Genomic DNA, 19,711 nt, shown 5'->3' on the forward strand with positions numbered 1-19,711 from the left:
TAATTGTCTTCCCAGAACTTTGAAAATGCGTATGAATATATGTATGATAACAGCATTATGATATTCATGCTCAATATCATTTAGAAAATAAATGTCATATCCCCTTGAAGACAACCTTAAACTGTTAATTATAGTGGATAACAATTGGATCTTCCAGAAGGACTTCTGGTCAAGCACAAGTGAAACATACTTCACAAAGCAGCTATATTATAAAGTCTCTTCTGCCCTCATGTAAACAACCAGTTTAACTATTAAAACCATCTATGAGATGTAGTTTTAATCAACAAAATGTAGGTGTTCTGGAATTACAATTAAAACATTCAATTTCAAGCTATTCTTGTGGAATATCAAGTAGTATAGGATCGTAATCCTTCATGCAAAGCAGTAGCGTATTAAAATTCAGTTTCAGATTTGTTTTCCCTCACCTGCTGGCACTAGCAATAGTTAATTGCCTGAATGAAGACACTCCTCCCATATACAAATGAACGTTTTAAAAATAGAATGAGCAAACTAAATCAAGATGATAAAAAATTCCACTAATGCCAAAAGACAGCAAGCTTTCAATTACTGTGTTCAAGGTTTGAGTTTCTCAAATTGTCAGAGCTAGAGACAAGGATAAAGAAATCCACAAAACCTAACACTGTGATAAATTCAGAAAAAGATGTACAAGGTACAGAATATCACCCACAATCAAACCATTTTCTTCTTAGTGCTTTAAAAAAAATACTTTAAACAGAAAGAAATAAAAGCAGAAGTGACCAGAAGTGAAATTTACATGTGCGGCAAATTGAGAAAGGAATATTAGAGCAGTTTGAATCCACTAACATTTTATTTACTTTGGCTTGCATTGGAAATGAAAGGTCCTATTAAAACTAGCACATAATGTCTTCTTAACAAATAAAAAGACATTTCTCTGTGCAGCCTAGCAGGGAAAGGATACTGCATCAAATTTCGTGACTAAGTTTTAACAAGACTTGAGTTTCTTATGGCCAGTGCCACTTGCATTACTGCAAATGAAAGAATAAGATAATCCTGTGTTTCAGGGAATCATTAGGAGATACATGTCATTTGTCCTATACATTGTTTTTTAGTGAACACATGGTAAGGGAGGGGTGACCACTCTGCAGCATTGTGAGGTGGACACTGTTAGTGGCAACCTCCACTTAGTAGAATCAGAATATAGACTCATGTGAGAAAGAAAGATGATGTTCCTCCTCACCAAATACAAATGCAGTGGCATTTGTCAGGGCTTCTACTTTGAGCTGGATGTTGCCTGTGACACCAGCACATCTGGCAACAGAGGATGGACTTGGGTATTTGATAGGCTGCAAAACAAGCCCTTTCCCCAAAATCCAACCCAACCTGTTTTATTTCCTTAAGCACTTCTTCACCTCTTTTTTTTTTTTAAATGAACATCTACAGTGTATGAGCCTTCCCCTGAGATATAAGCGTCTAAGTCCATCTATAAACAAATCTACCCCCTTGGAAAATATTCTCTGCAGTACTATCTACACATAGATTTTTGAATGTCCAAACAACACTTGAGTTGATCCCCTCAGCATAAAATTACAGAGGCCATTATATGCAATTAATGGATTGGCCACAAGATGAAGAGATAAACATGTAAATCATACGTTATACCTAAGTGCACATTGCCTGTGCCAATGTAAATACAAATGCACACCCTAGAACACGACTTCTTGTGGAAAAGGTTGAGACATACTGCTTAAAGGTCCATCCTTGCTTTCCATTTGCATATAGGATTGCCTTAATCAGTTATCCATCCTTGAGTATAGTCACCTTTATTTTGCTGGATTTGTTGTCGAAGAACAAATGAGATCAAGAAGTCCTTCTTCAAAGACAAAATCATGCCATGTTTCAGCACAAAATGTATACCACTTTTGTGGTTTGTTCAATCAATACAGATCACCTAAAAGCAGGAAACAGGAACAAACTAATAATTTTGATTTGAAAAATGAAAATAAAATATCATTTGGGCTGTAGCCAGTCTGATATAAGTACTCCTCTCTACATTTGTGGCTTTTTTGGCATAAAGAGTTTTTTGTTGTTGTTCCTAATCAGGGATGACCTTCAAAGGGACAACTGCTGATATATGCAGTCATGATATCTTTGCATCAACTACACACAGTGTGGCTAATTTAAGATTCATACGATGTTTGCACAAGCTTTTAATTTGGTCTTTATCATCCCCTTCATAGAGTAACATTATATTTGACTTTGCTTGCTTCAACAATCTTCCACATTTAGAAACTGTATTCTTGTCTGAATAAATAAGTCTGCTAAGAGCATCTATTAAGCACTGGTATCCCCAGGGTCTGAAGCAATATTTTTTTCCCCCCTTCCATTTTTTGCCTGGTGAATCTGAGTTATAAAGCATATAGCAGAGAGGAGAGGGGTTGCCTTAGTAACGAGGCAGACCCAATCAGCTGCATAGGCTCCCTTGAGACAATCTAATTTGTGCAGCAGAAAGAGGCTAGAACAGGTGGCTAAATTAATGTGCCAGACAGCTTAAAATATTACACACACATGCACACACAAATGCATACACGACATCTATCTGTGTACTTATATATGAATGCAATTTTCTTCAACGTTTTGCAAAATAAATAGCATCTGGGCAACTCAGCCCTGTGAAACCCCCAAAGCAGCAGAGATACCGCAACAGCCGAGGAAGCAAAGTGGGGTGGGAGGGAGCAAGGCTCCTTCCCTGCAGTCCTGCTAGATCTGCAGCCACTCTGGGGAGGAGGAGAAAGACTCCTCCCAGCAGGCACAAGCTGAAACAGGAGTGTGATGTGTGCTCTCCCATCTTTACCGGGCTTATGAGCTGCCTCCTGCTGATAACGTAATCTGTTGTGGTGCTCTCCTCACTTCACAGGGTGCTGGAGCTCTCTTGCCTGACCCTCTCTGTACCACTTCACAAGGCTTTCTCCCCATGCCCTCACCCCTCATTTAAAGTCAACTTCCACCTTTTCCCCACAATTTCTTTGTAAATAAAACAAATCTGAATGTGTTTTATATCCTTCTCAGTCCCTGCTGTGAGGATTCAACTCCAGCACAAGATTTTGCAGCAGTTTGGATGCAGATCACATACCAGATTCTAGCTCTTACAAACACAAACCCAAACCAGTTCATTTTGCAGCATCTTCAGGTTGACTGTAGCCAAACCTGGAGACCAACAGGAATTCAGAGCCCACTGTGTGTTTGACATCTGCAGAGCACATTCAAGTGTCATATGCACAGAAGATTCCTGCAACAGACTGTGCTTGAGAAACACTCTATATTGTTATAGCACAGAATCACTCTTAATTTCTTTATAATGTAGTGAACTGTTCCCATATAACTAATTAAAAGAGATATCTGACAAAAATTGCTAGCAGAGATGCAGTTAGTGTATTGTTTCTCTACTGTAGCCCCTCAGCCAGAAATGCGGTGGGAGCTGCCCCCTCACACCGGGTGTACATGTATCCCAACATGGTGTTATAACCTCAACACAGTCATGGTTTCTCTCCTCCTTTTTCCCTGCCTCTTGAGTGGATGAAATTCATTGTTGGCACGTAACAGAGCATTTTAATCCCAGGCTATACAAGTCCTTTACACAGCAAGGCACTTCTCATCCACCTACATCAGGCTAAAAGTAAAGAACTCTGAATGCTAAGATCAAAAGGGCTGTAAGGAAAACTGAGACATGAGAACAAATGGTAAGTTTGAGCCCTCTGGGGAGAAAAAAATCACAGTGAAAATACTGACATATAAACCATAACGGATAAGCCACAAAAGGCTTGAAAGTTTCTTGGGTTTTGTTTTTCTTTTTCTGAATATGTGTGGTGTCAAGAGGATGTGCCTTACAAGATCAGTGATATACCTTTTTTCTTTCACTGATTTGCAACAGTTGTAAGAATAGCTGCTTATGCTGTACTAACAAGCTATCTCAGTGAGGTGTGGAATATTACCTAAGGTTTGGCTAGAAATCAGAAACCAAAACTGTGTGACAGTCTTGTAATGAAACTGAAACTCCAAGTGAAACTAGGACAAATTTTTGCTTAGTTTTTTAGGATTTATCAAAGTAAATGTATTGAGTGAATCTGGGTCAAAAGGACACATCCGGAAAAATATAGGGAATACATATTGGAGCAAGGAACTTAAACAGGGTCTCCTGGGGCTCAGATTAATGCCCTTGTTGCTGCCGCTCACGTTTTGCTGATACACATTGTTTATACTTTTCATCCCTTTTCACTATTAGCAAGATAAAAACACAGAGAACATCCCTGGCAGAAGCATTAGTTAGCTCACTCAGGAAAATATACATCGCAGTGGATTAGTAGGGAGGGGAAGTCTTCCTAAGTATATAATGTAGGAGTTATTCTCACCACGGTTTTTGGAAAAAATGTTAATGGGATGCTTTAATTATCTTTAGAACTTAAGTATTTTGCTATCTATATTATGCAAAGTCTGAGTCCCTAGTGGCAAAGTAAGTGGTCTTCAAGGATGGTATGGTATGTATCTGATTAGGCAAAGTCTTTTCAAAATAAATGGCAGGTACCCATCAAAAATGCCATCTGCAGCATTCATCACAATGTAACACCAGCTGTGCAATAACAGAAGCAGTATAAATTGAAGACAAAAATAAGTCTAGTAGATAATGCTTATGTATATTTGCAAATGATGCATCTAGAAAGAAAACTTCCATATCAATTAGTTTTAAAACATATACAGTTAGAAGATATATACCCACACCCCCTCAAAACCTGTGACCACGTCCAGTGGATCCTCACCACTAAACTCAATGTGGTCAGCCTACACTTAAAGACATTGAAGCAAAGCTAGAAGGTCCTTCCTAATCATTCGAATGTCTTGGCCTGACCTGAAATATTTTGTCTACAGACTTGGTGGGCAAGCTGGGGATTTATTCAGTAGTGCTCCATTCTTCACTAACTGTCAGAGCACCAACATATGTGAGTGGCATTATGGAGAGCAGCTGCTTTATTTCCAATTGAATATCTATCAATCAACCACCTGCACCACGCTTTGTTCATACAAAGAGCAGAAATGCCACTGTTTAGACTACAAAGATTTCTCTGGCAAGGAGAATACCCAAGTATCAGAGCCTCAGGAGAGATTTGTTTCACCTAACCTAGACATTTACATCTGAGCTTGCCACTAACTCTCCTTTTATTGTAGTCAGTGTCAGAAGCAGTGAATTTCATTAGACATAACTCATTTCATCTGAAGGTAGATTTTTGAAGTTCCTGTGAAAGATGAATAGCTCCTAGAAATACCCTTTTCTCTTCAATGACTGTAAAGAGTATAGATAACTGCTTCAGAGGGATACAGCTAGTGTGTAAATGATTAATATTTGTGGAGACCAAATTTCATCTCCCATGTCCCCGTTTGATCCTGCAGGGAAGCGGATCTTAGCAAAGAGATCTTGAGCGGCAAGAGATCTACCCTGCCCAATCAGTTTCTAGCTGATTAACATGAGTTTCAAAGGTGCTTCCCTCCCCTACCCTACATCTGGCATCTGAGCAGAATTTGACCAAGCATAACTTTAAATGCACACTATGCAAGAAGGGAGGAAGGAGGAAACACATCTGAGTAAAAGCAAAACAGATCAGTTTTGTGATGAATTGCTCTGTGCTTTTATTTTTTTCTGTAAAGCTATTAAAAGATCAGACCCCTAACATAGTCAAGACACGTTCAGTTGATTGAGTTTATGCAGTGATAGGGAAAAATAAGAACTACTCAATCGGAAAATAGAAGTCTGGAGTATTATCTGAACAGTATCTTTCTACTATTGTGAGGAAAATAACTATCATGAACAAATACATTATGGTCATCTCTGTCTGTTTTCACAGCGGTGGTTTATAGCCCCTAGCTGAGACAGCAGCTGTGCAGAGCAAGTAACTGGTGAGCACGGCAGGAGTCTTCTACTCTAATGCTGCTCAGAGAAATTAATGCTTTATTTCTGTTGTTATTATCACTGCCTGCTATGTGCATGTTTTCCTTGGTAGGTGTACAAAGACTGGGCTGGTTTGGCCTTGAAGACATGAAAGCTGAGATCTCCTTTCTTCATATGTTTGCAGCTAATACTCAGGATGAGAAAGTAGCTAGATTTTAGCCACCAAATCTTCTGAAGAGGCTTTATGAAGTCTTGCACCGACAAGGCTGAACAATGGAATCAAAAAACTTCGTTTGTTGCAGTCCTGCTGGTACTGGTCACTATATTAAGGCTGCAAAATATTTACCATGTTAGATGTATATTTCCAAATGGCCAGCTTCTGGGAACATAACCATTATGAAAATGCAATTTTCAGTACACTAATTAGTCTTTGACTTATGTAAAATATTTTGCGTATTTAAAATGCTGTCATAAAGATTCTTCAAGAACATATGATTAATTAGCAGGTAAGTATGAAACAGAACCGTGTTTTTTAAATCAAGTTCTTAACCTAATCTTGTGATGAAATCAGTCACTGTGGGAAGCACTCAAATGACATTTAGAAATCAGAATGATATGATCAAATGAAATTTTCACTGCACATGATTTCAAGGTAGGTAGAAACAAGTGTGGTAGCAGAGTACTAGTACTGATGTGTAAATAATTCTCCCTGAGAATATACTCTTTATTAAGCTTGGAAAATAACCCTAAGTGGACAGAGACAATCAAAGTACTCTCTTAAAATAACAACAGACCCAAGCCAGTATTTTTCCCTTTATCCAAGTAAACTGACCAAAATCTGCAAAAGACATGGAGAAAGAGTAAGGTCCCAATAATTCTACCCCTTACTGGGGTAGGTGAGAAGAAAAGGAAGATGACAAATGGGTACAAAAAACAAAAGAGCAAGGAATGAGGAGGATCATAAATCCTTACAGTATAAGCTATGACTGCATTATTAAATCCTACTTTATTAATGCTAAAGTTCACTCAGGCTAAAAACCACCCTAACCTAAGAGATCATCACTGTTTAATCATCCACACCAAGCCAACCCAGCACTTTTAATTCCTCCCCTGACATATTCAAATAAGATCACACTTGAGTCAAGAGTCAGAAGTCTGCCACAGCTAACCTTCTATTTGTTTTTTTTCTCCAAAAGATAATTTGTCAGTCAGTCATCATCAAAGTTTGGTCTGTGAGCCCCTACTCTGTAACTTAATTTTAACTATGTACGATCTCACTGTGCATCCCTGTACTGAGTACTCAGATAAACTACTGACTCAAAACTGTCAATACTAACTCTAATGGCAGCCCAAAATCTTAATGGAAAGCTGCACAGTTATGTGGGAACAGACCCCAATAGGAACAGGAATGCCAGTCACAGGGCAGGATGTGTAATTCAGCAATATTGTCCCCCTTCTCAAAAGCTAAAGGTAGATACCTTCTCATTTCCTTTGTTCACATTGATATAGTAAGAGGTAGGAACAAAAACAAGTTCCACTTCATTTTACTTTTACACCTACTTTATTGTTCACAAACCAGACTCCCCCCACCTGTAAGCAAGCCATTCTTGGTTTGGTCTCCATCTACAGTGCCTAACCTGGCTCTGTAAAACACGCCTTCCAACATTCCTCCCTTTTCTTCTCTTTGCCTAACATGGAAGGGCTGGGAGGACCAAGATCCTCCTAATCAGTACAGTACCATGAGCTTCTGCACTCTGAAAACATTGACACTTCCTTCTGGCAAATGAGTGCTGAGTCTAATCCCAAAATGCTGAAATCAGATTTCTATTTCCTTCCTGCTTAAGGCTCCTCTTCCACACGGTAGAAAATTCCAGGAGTTCCACTAACATAATGTCTCAGCTACAACCATCATTCCTCTTTTTTTTTTTCTTCATCCACACCTCAGCCAAACACTTTCTACTCTGATGTTTACTAAATAGAAATTGAAGACACTTGCTGTCTTTCTTGTTGTGTAGGGCAGATTGACTTTATGCCTTTTGAAAGGTGCTAGAAGCTTTTGAGCAAGAAGACATTATAATCCTATTTGCTACCAAGCACTTTTACTATAATCCTGCTCAAATACAAAATATTAAACCCAAATATCAGAGTATGGAGATAACCAAAGGATGGCAGAATGAGTAGACCAGGCAATACACAAAGCAGAAGGCTTCTTACAGGGAACTTAAAATCTATGTTCACACAATACATACAGAAAAGAAGGACAGGTAGAGGGAAAGAGAAAAATTTCTGGCCAAAGGGTAATGACAGAGACAAGTATGCACTCATTAGTAATCAATTACTCTGTAGCAGAACAGGTGGTGTAATTCAATGCGTAATGAACAAAAAGCACAAAAGCTTAAAGACATTGTACTAGTAAAAGCATTTGTTTCCATATAATTGTGATTTAAAACATTTTACATCTTTTGTGCCCTGAAAATGTCTCTTAAAATAATCAGATAGGACAGCCCTGGATGAAATAATTACTCCAGTCACTGGCTGCGAGATTTGATTGATGCTGTGAGCCTGACAAATGACAAATGTGTCACAAGTCATAATTTTGAAAGTTGGTGGGTATATTTTTGTCTATCCTTAATGTTCTCAACAAAGGCATGGTCATTGCTCAACACCACAGAACTCTTCTGCTTAAATTTACCTGTTGTTCAGTCTTATTACAGCTTTAGAAGGTAATCAGTTTTGAAAAATGTGCTCATAGGTGGGCACATTGAGAATTACTAGACCTCACAGCCCCCAAACCATCTAACTTTATGCAAACAAAGTGCAAGTAGGAGGGAGTCTTGGAGTTTGAACTTCAGCTTTACTAGTCTTGGGTTTGAGCATACAAAGGAGTGTCATTTAGAAAATGCTGAGCTGGAAATGTATACTCCATCAATACAGAGAAGGTAAGACTGTATCTTCAAGTGTGATGTTCACCTGAACTAATTATTCTCCAGAACACGGAAGATCATGTTATTATGTCTAATCTATAGATTTTCTTCACATTTAATGAGACCTGTCAGATGAAGAGAGGCTATTGCACCATGACTACGCTGGTGTTTCTAATGTGGACATTATATCTGATCTTCCCAGAAGACCTAATTAAAAAAAAAAAAAAGAGGATTGAATTAGGACCAGTGTAAAGATGAGAACTTTTAAAGTGTGCACGGATTTTAGGAGAAAACTAGAACAATTTCTGGCAAAATATGGCAAGGACATATCATTTCAAACTATACTGTACAGTAAGGACACTCCAAGATGTGAGAAATTACATCATCTAGAAGACCTCTGTGTACTAGCATATAATATAAACTACCACTTGCACAAACAGAAATACGTACCTTTGTGTCTTGGTATTAATACTACAGTGACACCATGAATGTAGTTTTACACTAGAATCCACATGGTTAAAAAACAGGACACATAAATAAAGCGACAAGTGTTTTAGCTTGAACTGCAATTTTTTACATCTCCGAACTTACATACACAGAATTTGAACTTAAGGCTAACAGAATATCAAAAACTAACATTATCCAGTGCTTTTATCTGGGAGAGAAAATTATGACCAGCTCAAGAGCATATTTATAGGAGAACTTTTTTAAAAACATTATTCTATTATTAAAGCAAAAAAGGCTCCAATAAAATGCTAGTTTAAAAATAAATTGGCTGAAATTATCCATGCCTTTTTTTTTAAATAGTGATGGCATAGTAATAGCAAATTATGCTTCATAAATGATACCCCAAAATACACATTTGATTTTCTTGTAATGAAAAATTAACTCTGTTTCTGGTCTTTTGCTGACACTGTGAAAATGCTTTAATAAATAAAAAGCAAAACACATATAAATACAATCCATTGGAACATCTCTCATACAAGGAAAGGTTAAGAGAGCTGAGACTACTCAGCCTGAAGAAGAGAAGGCTCAGGGGGATTTTATTAATGTATGTAAATATCTGAAGGGAGGGTGTAAAGAGGAGGAAGCCAGGCTCTTTTCAGTGGTGCCCAGTGACAGGACCAGAGGCAATGGGCACAAACTGAAACACAGGGCATTCTGCCCGAACATCAGGAAACATTTTTTTGCTGTGAGGGTGACTGAGCACTGGCACAGGTTGCCCAGAGAGGTTGTGGAGTCTCCATCCTTGGAGATATTCAACAGCTGTCTAGACATGATGCTGGACTACCAGCATAAATGGCCCCGCTTGAGCACGGTGGTTGGACCAGGTGACCTCCAGAAGTCCCGTCCAACCTCAGCTATTCTATAATTCTGTGATTCTATGAGCATAACAGAAACAACAGAAAAGAGAAACTGACTTTTTTTTTAAGTACAAGAAAAGTAAACAAGATTCCCTTTTATTATTGTGGTTATTTTTCACAAATGAGTAGTGCTAGATCTCCTACATTACTTTAAAAATACTTACTAAGGTGTACTGCAAGAAGAAAAACATATGTATTCTGATGTTAAAAGATACAAGAAAGCTTGTGACAAGAATAGGATCTACAGGGATTTTATCTTTTTTCCAGGCCACACAGCAGTGAGATTTACTGGAGGCAGGTATAAAAAAAAAAAAATAACAATCACACACAGATAATGAATGTTGGTGATGCTTAGAGAAGGGGAGGTGAAGAACCTTTTTTAAAAGACAGAATTTTAAAGGAGGAGCCATTGAACCATTTAAGGATTAACAGAGAATTACCAGTCTCAGCTGTACATTCAGAGTCTATATTGGAAGTAATATCCTGGATTTTCTAGGACTGATAGTTTTGACATTTGATTATATGCAATTAGAGGATGATGAAAGAGTGTCCTGAATAGCAAGATGAGATAAACTTGAAGTTTATGCCTAAAGAAAAGAGCAGTCTCACTATTTAGGGGATAGATTTACAGAGGAACTTCAGTGTCTAATGGGACTTTCAGGAAAACAATTGTTCAAACAGGTCAACTGGACTGAAGCTCTGCTTTCTCTCTTTAAACTCCAATAACATGAGTAGCTGTCTTTAGGAATTTAATATAACTAAGAGTTTTAATTTAAATTACAGGTATATTTTTGGAGGAAAAACAAAACCTTTGCAGTTGGACTAATAGACTTATTAGTCTATTAGTCTATTAGTCTAGACCTATTAGTCTATTAGTCTATAAACTGAGCTTATCAGTTTTGGTCAAATTTTAAAACTGTTAAAAGAGGTGCTATGGAAAATGCACAAACAAATCATCAAAGTGAGCCCTGCAGGCAGCTTCTATAACCTCTTATTTTACATTTCCGTCCTGCTTCTTAACATTACATGGTTTATGAATCACACAGGAGTTGATTATATGGGCAATATTTGCCTACACAAGTCGTGATGCTTTTTGCCAAGAATCTCCAAAAATTCGACACCTTTAACATATTTACTCTTATTTGCACTGCCACTAGTGCTTCTGGACAGAGATAAGACTGTTGAAACCTACCCAGAACCATTAAGCGTGATGTAAGGTTGCCGTCCTACTTCCTACTGAAAGAATTTCAGGCCTGTCCAATTATTTTCCACTCCTCTCATGCCCATGCTTGTTTCATCTCCTAAAATGTGTACCCATCTAATGCACCTCTTTGGTGTTGTCCAGCACCCTTCTTTTCTTCTCTGGGGTAACCCAGACACTCAGGTTCACCAACAGGAAGACTAGACCTTCAAATCTCAGTGGACCACCATGACAGTGAAAGTGCTCCTTCACCTTTTCTTTTTTAACAAAGTAAGCTGTCCATCCAATCTATTTCTACCCAAAGACAGGGCTACAGTTGGTGACTTGGTATGATTTTGTTGTATCTATGTCTTTCATTTGTGAAATCTGCCTCTCCAAAACTGCAGAAGCAAAGCTAGTAAGACAAAACAAGCACATTTTAGTAAGTTCACTGCCTTTAGAAAATCAATTCCCTAGAAAGTAAACACTAAGAAAAAAATAAAATAAAACCTAGTCAAAGCATAGTGTCGGAAGGGGTGAGCTACTGAAATGAGCAGCACTTGACAAAAAAGATCACCTCTATTCCTCTCAGCTCGCAGTCCCCCAAAGCACCTCACAAAAGGACAAAGAAAGAATGAAGACAGGAACTGAATGCTAGCAACTTTGCTAGTGAGAGCTTGGCCAATTTGTATACATAGAAGTGGCAAATTATTTTAACCAAAAAAGAGGAGCCTTTCATGACCATTTTGTGGAAATCTTCTGCAACATCAACACTACAAGTAGCTGCTCATTAAGATAAAGTCCACAAACGATATTCGAACATCAAATCTGTGATTCTCATAAAATCATAAACTGCAAACAATGCTTTCTAAGAAGAAATATGTAAGTAATAACTGCATCACAGAAGTTTTACTTAGAAATATATCTTGCAACTCCACACATTAACTTCTGAAAAGGTACAAAAAAGCATTGTAGCTATCACGGTAATACGGTCATACAACAAGGACTCTTGTTGTATGACAAAACAGAGGGTTTTTTCCCCAGTTTGGCAGCCATCTTTGGGTTCATGTGTGTCCTGGTTTGGCCTAAACCAGGCCAATTTTCCTTTCAGTGATTTTTACTTTCAGCTAAGTCTCCTCTAAGTAACTGCACTTTCTGAAACTAACTGCATGTTTTGCAGACAGTGTCTGCTTCCAGGACTGATAATGCTTGAAGTTTGTAGTTATCACTGAGGCACCGGTAGGGATGTTATGCAGAAAGGCTCTTGCTGTACTTAGTCTTAGAGAAACCAAGGTCACTGCTAAATTCCTCACTGCTTACGAGTGAAGAGCCGAAGGGGGGTCGCACCTGCAGGGAGGAGCGGACAGGGCAGATGACCCAAAATTGACCAGCGAAGGTATTCCATCCCATACACGTCATTCTCAGTATAAAGCGAGGGGATCACGAGGGTCTCGCTCTCTTTCTGCTATGGCCGGTGTCCGAAGAGGACGCTGTCCATTTTCCTGCTGCTTCCGATCCCGATCTGTGCATCCCTGAATCCAGCTCTCGACCGTAGCTGGGCCCAGCCTGGGCCTTCCCAGAGCCTGCCCTGCAGTGCCGGTGGAGACGTGGCCGACATAGGGGGAGCTCAATCTTGGTTTAGTATATATTTGTATATATTTGATTATTTATATTATTATTATTATACTCTTTTTCATTACTATAGTTTATTAAAACTGTTTTAACTTTCCAACCCGGAAGTCTCTCTCCCTTTTCTCCTTTCCTTCCCCTTCTGGGTGGTGGGGGAGGGTTAACAGAGAGCGTCTGCCACAGGTTTAATAGCCGGCCCAGCTTTAAACCACGACTACGTGGTACAGATAAAAGCCACGTCAATAACTATAACAAAAAAAATTGGGGCTGTATGTCCTTACTGTGGCTTATAGTCTTAACTAACAGAACCTACCTGAAGAAAAACAGATTCATTTTCAGTAACACAAACCAGAAAACTTCCTTTCTTTCCTTTCTAGCAAAATCTCTGCTACATGAAGCACCATACACTGACACAAGATCTTGGTTCTTCATTCACCTCTGCTTGAACAGATGTTCAAGCACAGCCAGATCAAGGTACATGGGAAAAGTAGGGAGATATCTATTTTGGCTGAGGAAAGAAAGAACAGCTCTACTAGAATGTAAGCCCGTTTTCACCTCTTCCCTGATGCTGCAGTTGAATGCGAATGGATTGAGAGGGGAGGAAGTAATAGCCACTGGAGAAGAGGAAGGGAAAGGTATTTTTTAGCAAGAGCAAATGACTCTTTCCAGTTGCAACAGGAGCAAAAAATACCCATGTACATCTTAATGCTACCCCTTCTGTTTTCATCCTGTACAGCAAAGCCTGGCTTTGGCCTTGTCCCTTGTACTCTAAATAGCTTTTATCAACTACTCTTAGTAGTAGTCTGCTTAGTAGTAGAGTAGAAATACTCTTTGTAGCTGATAAAAGAGAATAGTAAGCAGCAGCTGCCCTGGGGAAGGTAAGAAAGGTGGTTCTAGTGTTTGTTGTGGCTGAGGGATGAGAAAGGTTGAGTCTTGCAAGGGGGAAAGGGTGGGGGGGCTGAGTGTGTAAGTCCTGCACTCCAAGAATGAGCAGAAAAGTGAAGGAGATCTTAGGGGAAAGAAAAGGCAGGTGGCCTAAGGTTTTAAGACAGATGTTGCCATTTTACCTAGAGCTTCCTAATGCTTCCCATAGCCACCAGAACAGCAATGTTGTCTGCAGCCCTGCTCCCCTCTGTGGCCCACCCCAGCCTCCTTAGATACAAACACTTTCTCAATGTTGCAAAGCAGGAGCCAGAAGTCAGCTGGGTGCCACTGGAAGTTTTGTTTGCTTGGGGGGCACAGTTTATAACGATAAGTACCAGAGAGAGCCAAAGGTGCATAAGGTACAACTCGGTTTCCAGTGAGCAGAGGGAGAAGTCAGCTAGCAAAGAGAACCCTGGACAGGCCCCACAAGAAGGCTTGCCTTCAAGCCATGTACACAAACCACAGCCACACTGCCAAGTGAGAAGCAGGAGGTGAGCAGCATCTCAGGCAGCTGTAGTCTGGTGCCTGAGCAGAACCAACAAGCTTTACTCACTCTTGGACTTTACTCACTCTTGGAAACTGGAGTGAAGAAGAAGTTATAATTAGTACTCATGGAGGTTTCCAGCAAACACCCTGAGTCCTCGCATTCAAAGATTTAAAGATGGGTGATGGCTGGTCTGAACAAAGGGAAAATTGTGCTGGGAAATCTCAAAAGGATATAAAACAGCTTCTCAGTTCATCATGTAATTTCTCCCATCCAACTGATGGCAATATTATGACAATAACTGCATGTCTGTTTGACAACCATATACTGCCAGCCTTTTTAACGGACCTCTGTGTTTTCAAAATATCCCTAAATGACACAGATTTTAATGAGCTACACAGCTGCAGGCTGGTTACTAATTTATGATAGAAACAGTGCTATCACACTGTTCTTGCCTCTTGGTAGTATTGTAACATGAGTTTGAGGTAAGCACATCAAAATAATGATCATTCCAAAATATTTTCAACTGAGATCTGTTGCTTTTTCTCCCATCAAGTCCTGACTTCTACTTATTTTCAGTTTTGCTGGTAAACAAGCAGAATTGCAGTTATGAATAAGGATTTTACTTTTCACTTCGGGTCTGATGTGTACCTTTACACATAACATAAAAAATGTGCATGAGTCCAATGTTACTAAAAGAGATAATCTGTTGTTATTAAAGACATTACTTTCAAAGACATAGTTGTCTAATTCTTCCTTATTTTGATACTTGTGGAAAAAAATAAATTTAATATGAAACATGAAAACCCTAAATGCTGCTTGTATTCAGGTTACTCATAAGATCAAAATGGTTCTAATTATCTGTCATGTTAAGACCTTTCTCAAAGGTGAGAGGGTGTAAAATATTACTGCCCTTTCAGAACTTCAGTTATCTGATCCATTTCTTTCACTGCTGACAAACTATAAAAGCAATTTTAGGAAACCAGGGGACAGTAAATGTTCGTAAGCCTTCTCCAGCCATTTTGAAGATGAATGGTAACATACTCTATCAGAGCACACACCCCGGGAATTCTGACCCTAGTACCATTGTCTCTTTTTAAGACTGAAAAACAAAAACAAAATTCCTTATAGACACAGAATTCTTTCAATGCATTGTTTAAAATTAACCATTTATATGTAGAGCTTATAGCTGCACTACAACAAAAATTGAACTCTAGCTCTTGATGCACAACAGCAACATTTTTAATTCTTATTAATACATGTAGAAATCCAGAAGAAGTCCTGACTCCTTTTTTTTCCTGAAGCTGTATTTTAAGACTTAGGTTAAAATAAACCTAATTCTCCTAACACTCCAGCTATTGAACACTTCACCAGGAGTAGGAGATTGAATACCATATAACCAATTTTCACAAATCTCACAGTTTCAGATATAATATATTCCAGTCTATTAAGCATTCTCATGATGAAGGTGGTTGGTATCTGCCAGCAAGCCTATCCTTGATCTATGGGCAATTCAAACTTCTCTAAAACTAAATGGCCTGTTGGCTAACTGTGAGAAGTAATTAAGCCTTCTTTGTACAAGAGGAGACCTGGAACAAAAGAATCCATTGTTTAGTCACTGGACCACATGGGAAGGTCTGAACAAATGCTAATTAACCCAGAGAGAACAGAGGCTTCATTGGCTCACCAGTTGATTGAGATGAATTTTAGAGGCTGAGAAAACCAGAAAGTCTATGTCCTCCTCAGCTATGAGCTGATCTGGATTAACTGCTTACCTCTCCTCCTCACAGCTCTAGGCCATCTCCATGTACTCTGAAGTTATTGCCCTCCATTCTTCTGTATAAATATTTTTTTTGAATGGTCTTTAGCCCAAATTCGTTCCACCGAGCTGGGTTAAGGAGGAATCAAATGGATTATCTGGAGAATGCTTTGATGAACAGCAGAGGGTAATAACTAGTTAACTCAGGTTAGCAGCAGCCAAGTAAGTTTGACTTCATGCAAGTATTGACAGAAAAGCAGAGATTTACCAGCAGCTGGAGGAGGTATGGGCAGAGATCCTGTGATACTGGACAGACTGAAAAACAAGTTTGGACTTCTTACCAAGGAAACTGTTTAAGAGAGCCAAAACTGTGAGTGTTCCCTATGAAAACTGAAATGAAAAAAATTTACCTGGCAATTTCCTCAACTTCTCCTCTTAAGAAAGCAACCTAGCAAGGTCCTCCCCAGTTCCCCTCAATTGCCTAGTTACCTAACAGGCAACAACAAGGTTAAACTTCAGCTAGAGAAGCTCTCATTTTATTTGTGTGTATTACAGTTTTGGCTTCTTGAAGTGCATAATTCACATTCCTCATGTGGGCTCACCTTTAAAAAGGCTTAAAAATACCTGTACTTAAATATTTGGTAGGACATTTGCCTAATGGTTTCCAAAAAAAAAGTGTGCTTAAAAGTATTTTACAAGCTTTTACTGGTAACACAGAGATTAAACACCTTGTCCTACTTTGAATTACAGCCAACTCTAAAGTAAACATAGCAAATGTTAACAGCCCACAATGGCTTGGAGCAGGAAGTGAAAAAATATCTACTAAGAATCGCAAAAGGGAGTACAAGGGCAAAAATGTTACTAAGACATGTAGCCTAGGTTTTTTCTGAGGATATGTAACATGCCAGCTTGTAAATCAATAGAAGGGGGAAGGAAGCTATGTAGATCAAGAAAGGCACTTAATTGGTATGGATTTCAAAGTGCAACTTATAGAAGCAGGCTTACACATTTTCTATCAATCATCTTTGGAAGAGACTACAAAAGAGAAAGAAGAATGTCAAAAAGGCTGCTTAAAAATCTGATTAATGAAAAAAAGAGAAAGTACTGTTATTTGGAGAAAAAAAATAACTATTTATTATACTTCATTGGTCCACTTTTGAAAAATTTAAGCATTAAAAAAATCTCTTAAGATATGTAACCCTTTTAAAAGTACCTGAAGATTCTGACATTTGCTTATCACTAAAGTTGACCGTTAAAGGGCTGAGCTTGTAAGTACTTATTATTTCATTGCTGATAGTTATGCCAAGCATTGTTTCAAAGTTGATAAAACAAGAACTGCTTCAACAGAAGAGGAATTTAATCTGTAAATGATACACATTTGGAAAACATTTTTCATAGTTTCATTTGCCTCTCATTTTCTTCAACGAATGTTAAATTCCAAGAAGATGAAGGATGAGAGCTCCGAAAGAATGGTGTGGATTTATTCTTGTCAATATTTTTAGCATATATTTCATCACAGAAATGTTGCTTCCTAGTCATTTTAACTGAGAATTTTTAGTTTAGCAGCAGCTTTTTATGAATAGCCTTGTAATACCACACATTACAGCATAGGCACTCAGATAAATATAAATGGAAATTCCTTTTACTTAAACTGACACCACAATTTTAGCAGTCATGCCTTCTCATTTGCCTCTGGGGCTTGTCCATTCCAGTCTAAAGATCGCTGTATTCCTATTTTAGTTTGAACTCCTCTACTCCAAATTACCATGTGTCCTTTGAGCCTAAGAATATGGTAGTTTTTATCCCAAATGTGACTATCTATCTCAGCAGAGGTTGGAGTGATTTATGAAAGGCCAGTTGACTTTCTTTCACTGAGGTCAATGTCAGAAGTCTGATTTAACCTCAGTAGGTCAGTAGAAAAATGTCATAGAATTTGAGATACGAAGGTATTGTTCTCGTGCAGAGAGTCTTGCCTAGCCAAACTTTATTTCACCAACAACTTCTGTATAAAGTGCACAGGCATACGGAGATAGATAGCAAAGTCTTTAAAATAATGGTAATACAACTTCCAGTTAAAAGATAGATAGCTACATCTTTTAAATGACACACCTGTTAAAAGTTTTTGTTTATTATCACTAAATTAGCAAGCAAAGGCATTCAAGGATCTAGTCTCCAACACTGTTGAAAACATTACTCTTATATATCCCTTTTATTTACTGTTTCAAAAGTGAGCAGGTACCTGTAGGCAAACCCATGTATCTCAGCAATAAAAAGCAAAAGCTGCAAGCAGAATAAAATAAGTAAAAGTCTCAAAAGATACTTCAGGCATGCTTAAAAACATGACCAGTTATCACAAATCCCTTGTAAACAAGAGGTCACGTACAGGCAGCTAAATAGCAGGCACACATACGGGTGTGGATGCCTGTGGCTATTTTCTCTTCCTTTAATCTAAAATCAATGTGACTTCCAAAATTGCTTTGAATAGAGAAACTCCATCAGTAACCATAAGTTTCAATAAGTTATAGAGCAAGTTAAACAGCCTAGAGCAATGACCTTCCTTCTCATGATTATTTACTAAACATAAATTCCAAATCAACTTAAATTTGGAGACAGCGGTAAGCACTTCATACCTGGCCCTTAATGGTGAAGTAAGTATCAGAAGAAAATACAGTATGATTTTCCTCCATTTCAGTGAGCTCTCTTATTCAGCAACAGTAGTGGTATATGCAAGTACAGGCGAGGTACAGGCAAGAGACAGAAATCCTGCAAAACCCAGGTGACTGTTAATGACGGGAAAATACTGACAAAACAAGCCAAAGCAACACTACCATATTAACAAGGGAAAAGAAAGGAAAAAATATCAGTAAAAAGGAGTTGCTACTGGCTGGCAGCTACAACTGCTTTTGCAGCATGCATTTATAAAAACAATCACTACTTTAGAAACAGAACACATATTGCTAGTGGTGACATTGATTTTAGTGCTCATCTTGAGCAGCTCTCTTTGTTTTGGAGGCTCCAAAGACTTTAAAAGATAGACAAATAATATCACTTCTTTCTACATCTTTTTGACAAGAGGGAGGTCAAAAGGGTCCTAAGGTCTTAACACCATTCACAACTAAAGTCTTTTCACTGTAGTCACACTATATTAAAACTCTTAGTGAACTGCCCTGATAGACATGATGCTGTACTGGATCCACATGTTCTCAGCTGACTAGGACCTAGAAGGACGAAGCTACTAAGAGTATTAAGTCTGTTGCTTTTGAGGACCCTACAATCCACTTGCCTTGCCCTTGAAATGGCTGCTCAGAACCTGCACTTGCACTGTGACCTCTCCACATTACATCTCCCCAGCTGAACTACAGTATAATTTACAAACAGATTTCATCCAGGGATTCATTTACACTTAAAATACCTCACAGCAGTCTTAAATATCCTTGATTGTCCCTTTCTTACAAGTTTGTATATCTCTAATTTATTCCAACACCCTTTTGGATTTACTTTGTATTTTTTTTCAGAGCTCTTCCTCTCTA

Source organism: Nyctibius grandis, chromosome 3 (genome assembly GCF_013368605.1).
Source record: "Nyctibius grandis isolate bNycGra1 chromosome 3, bNycGra1.pri, whole genome shotgun sequence".
Lineage (NCBI taxonomy): Eukaryota > Metazoa > Chordata > Aves > Nyctibiiformes > Nyctibiidae > Nyctibius > Nyctibius grandis.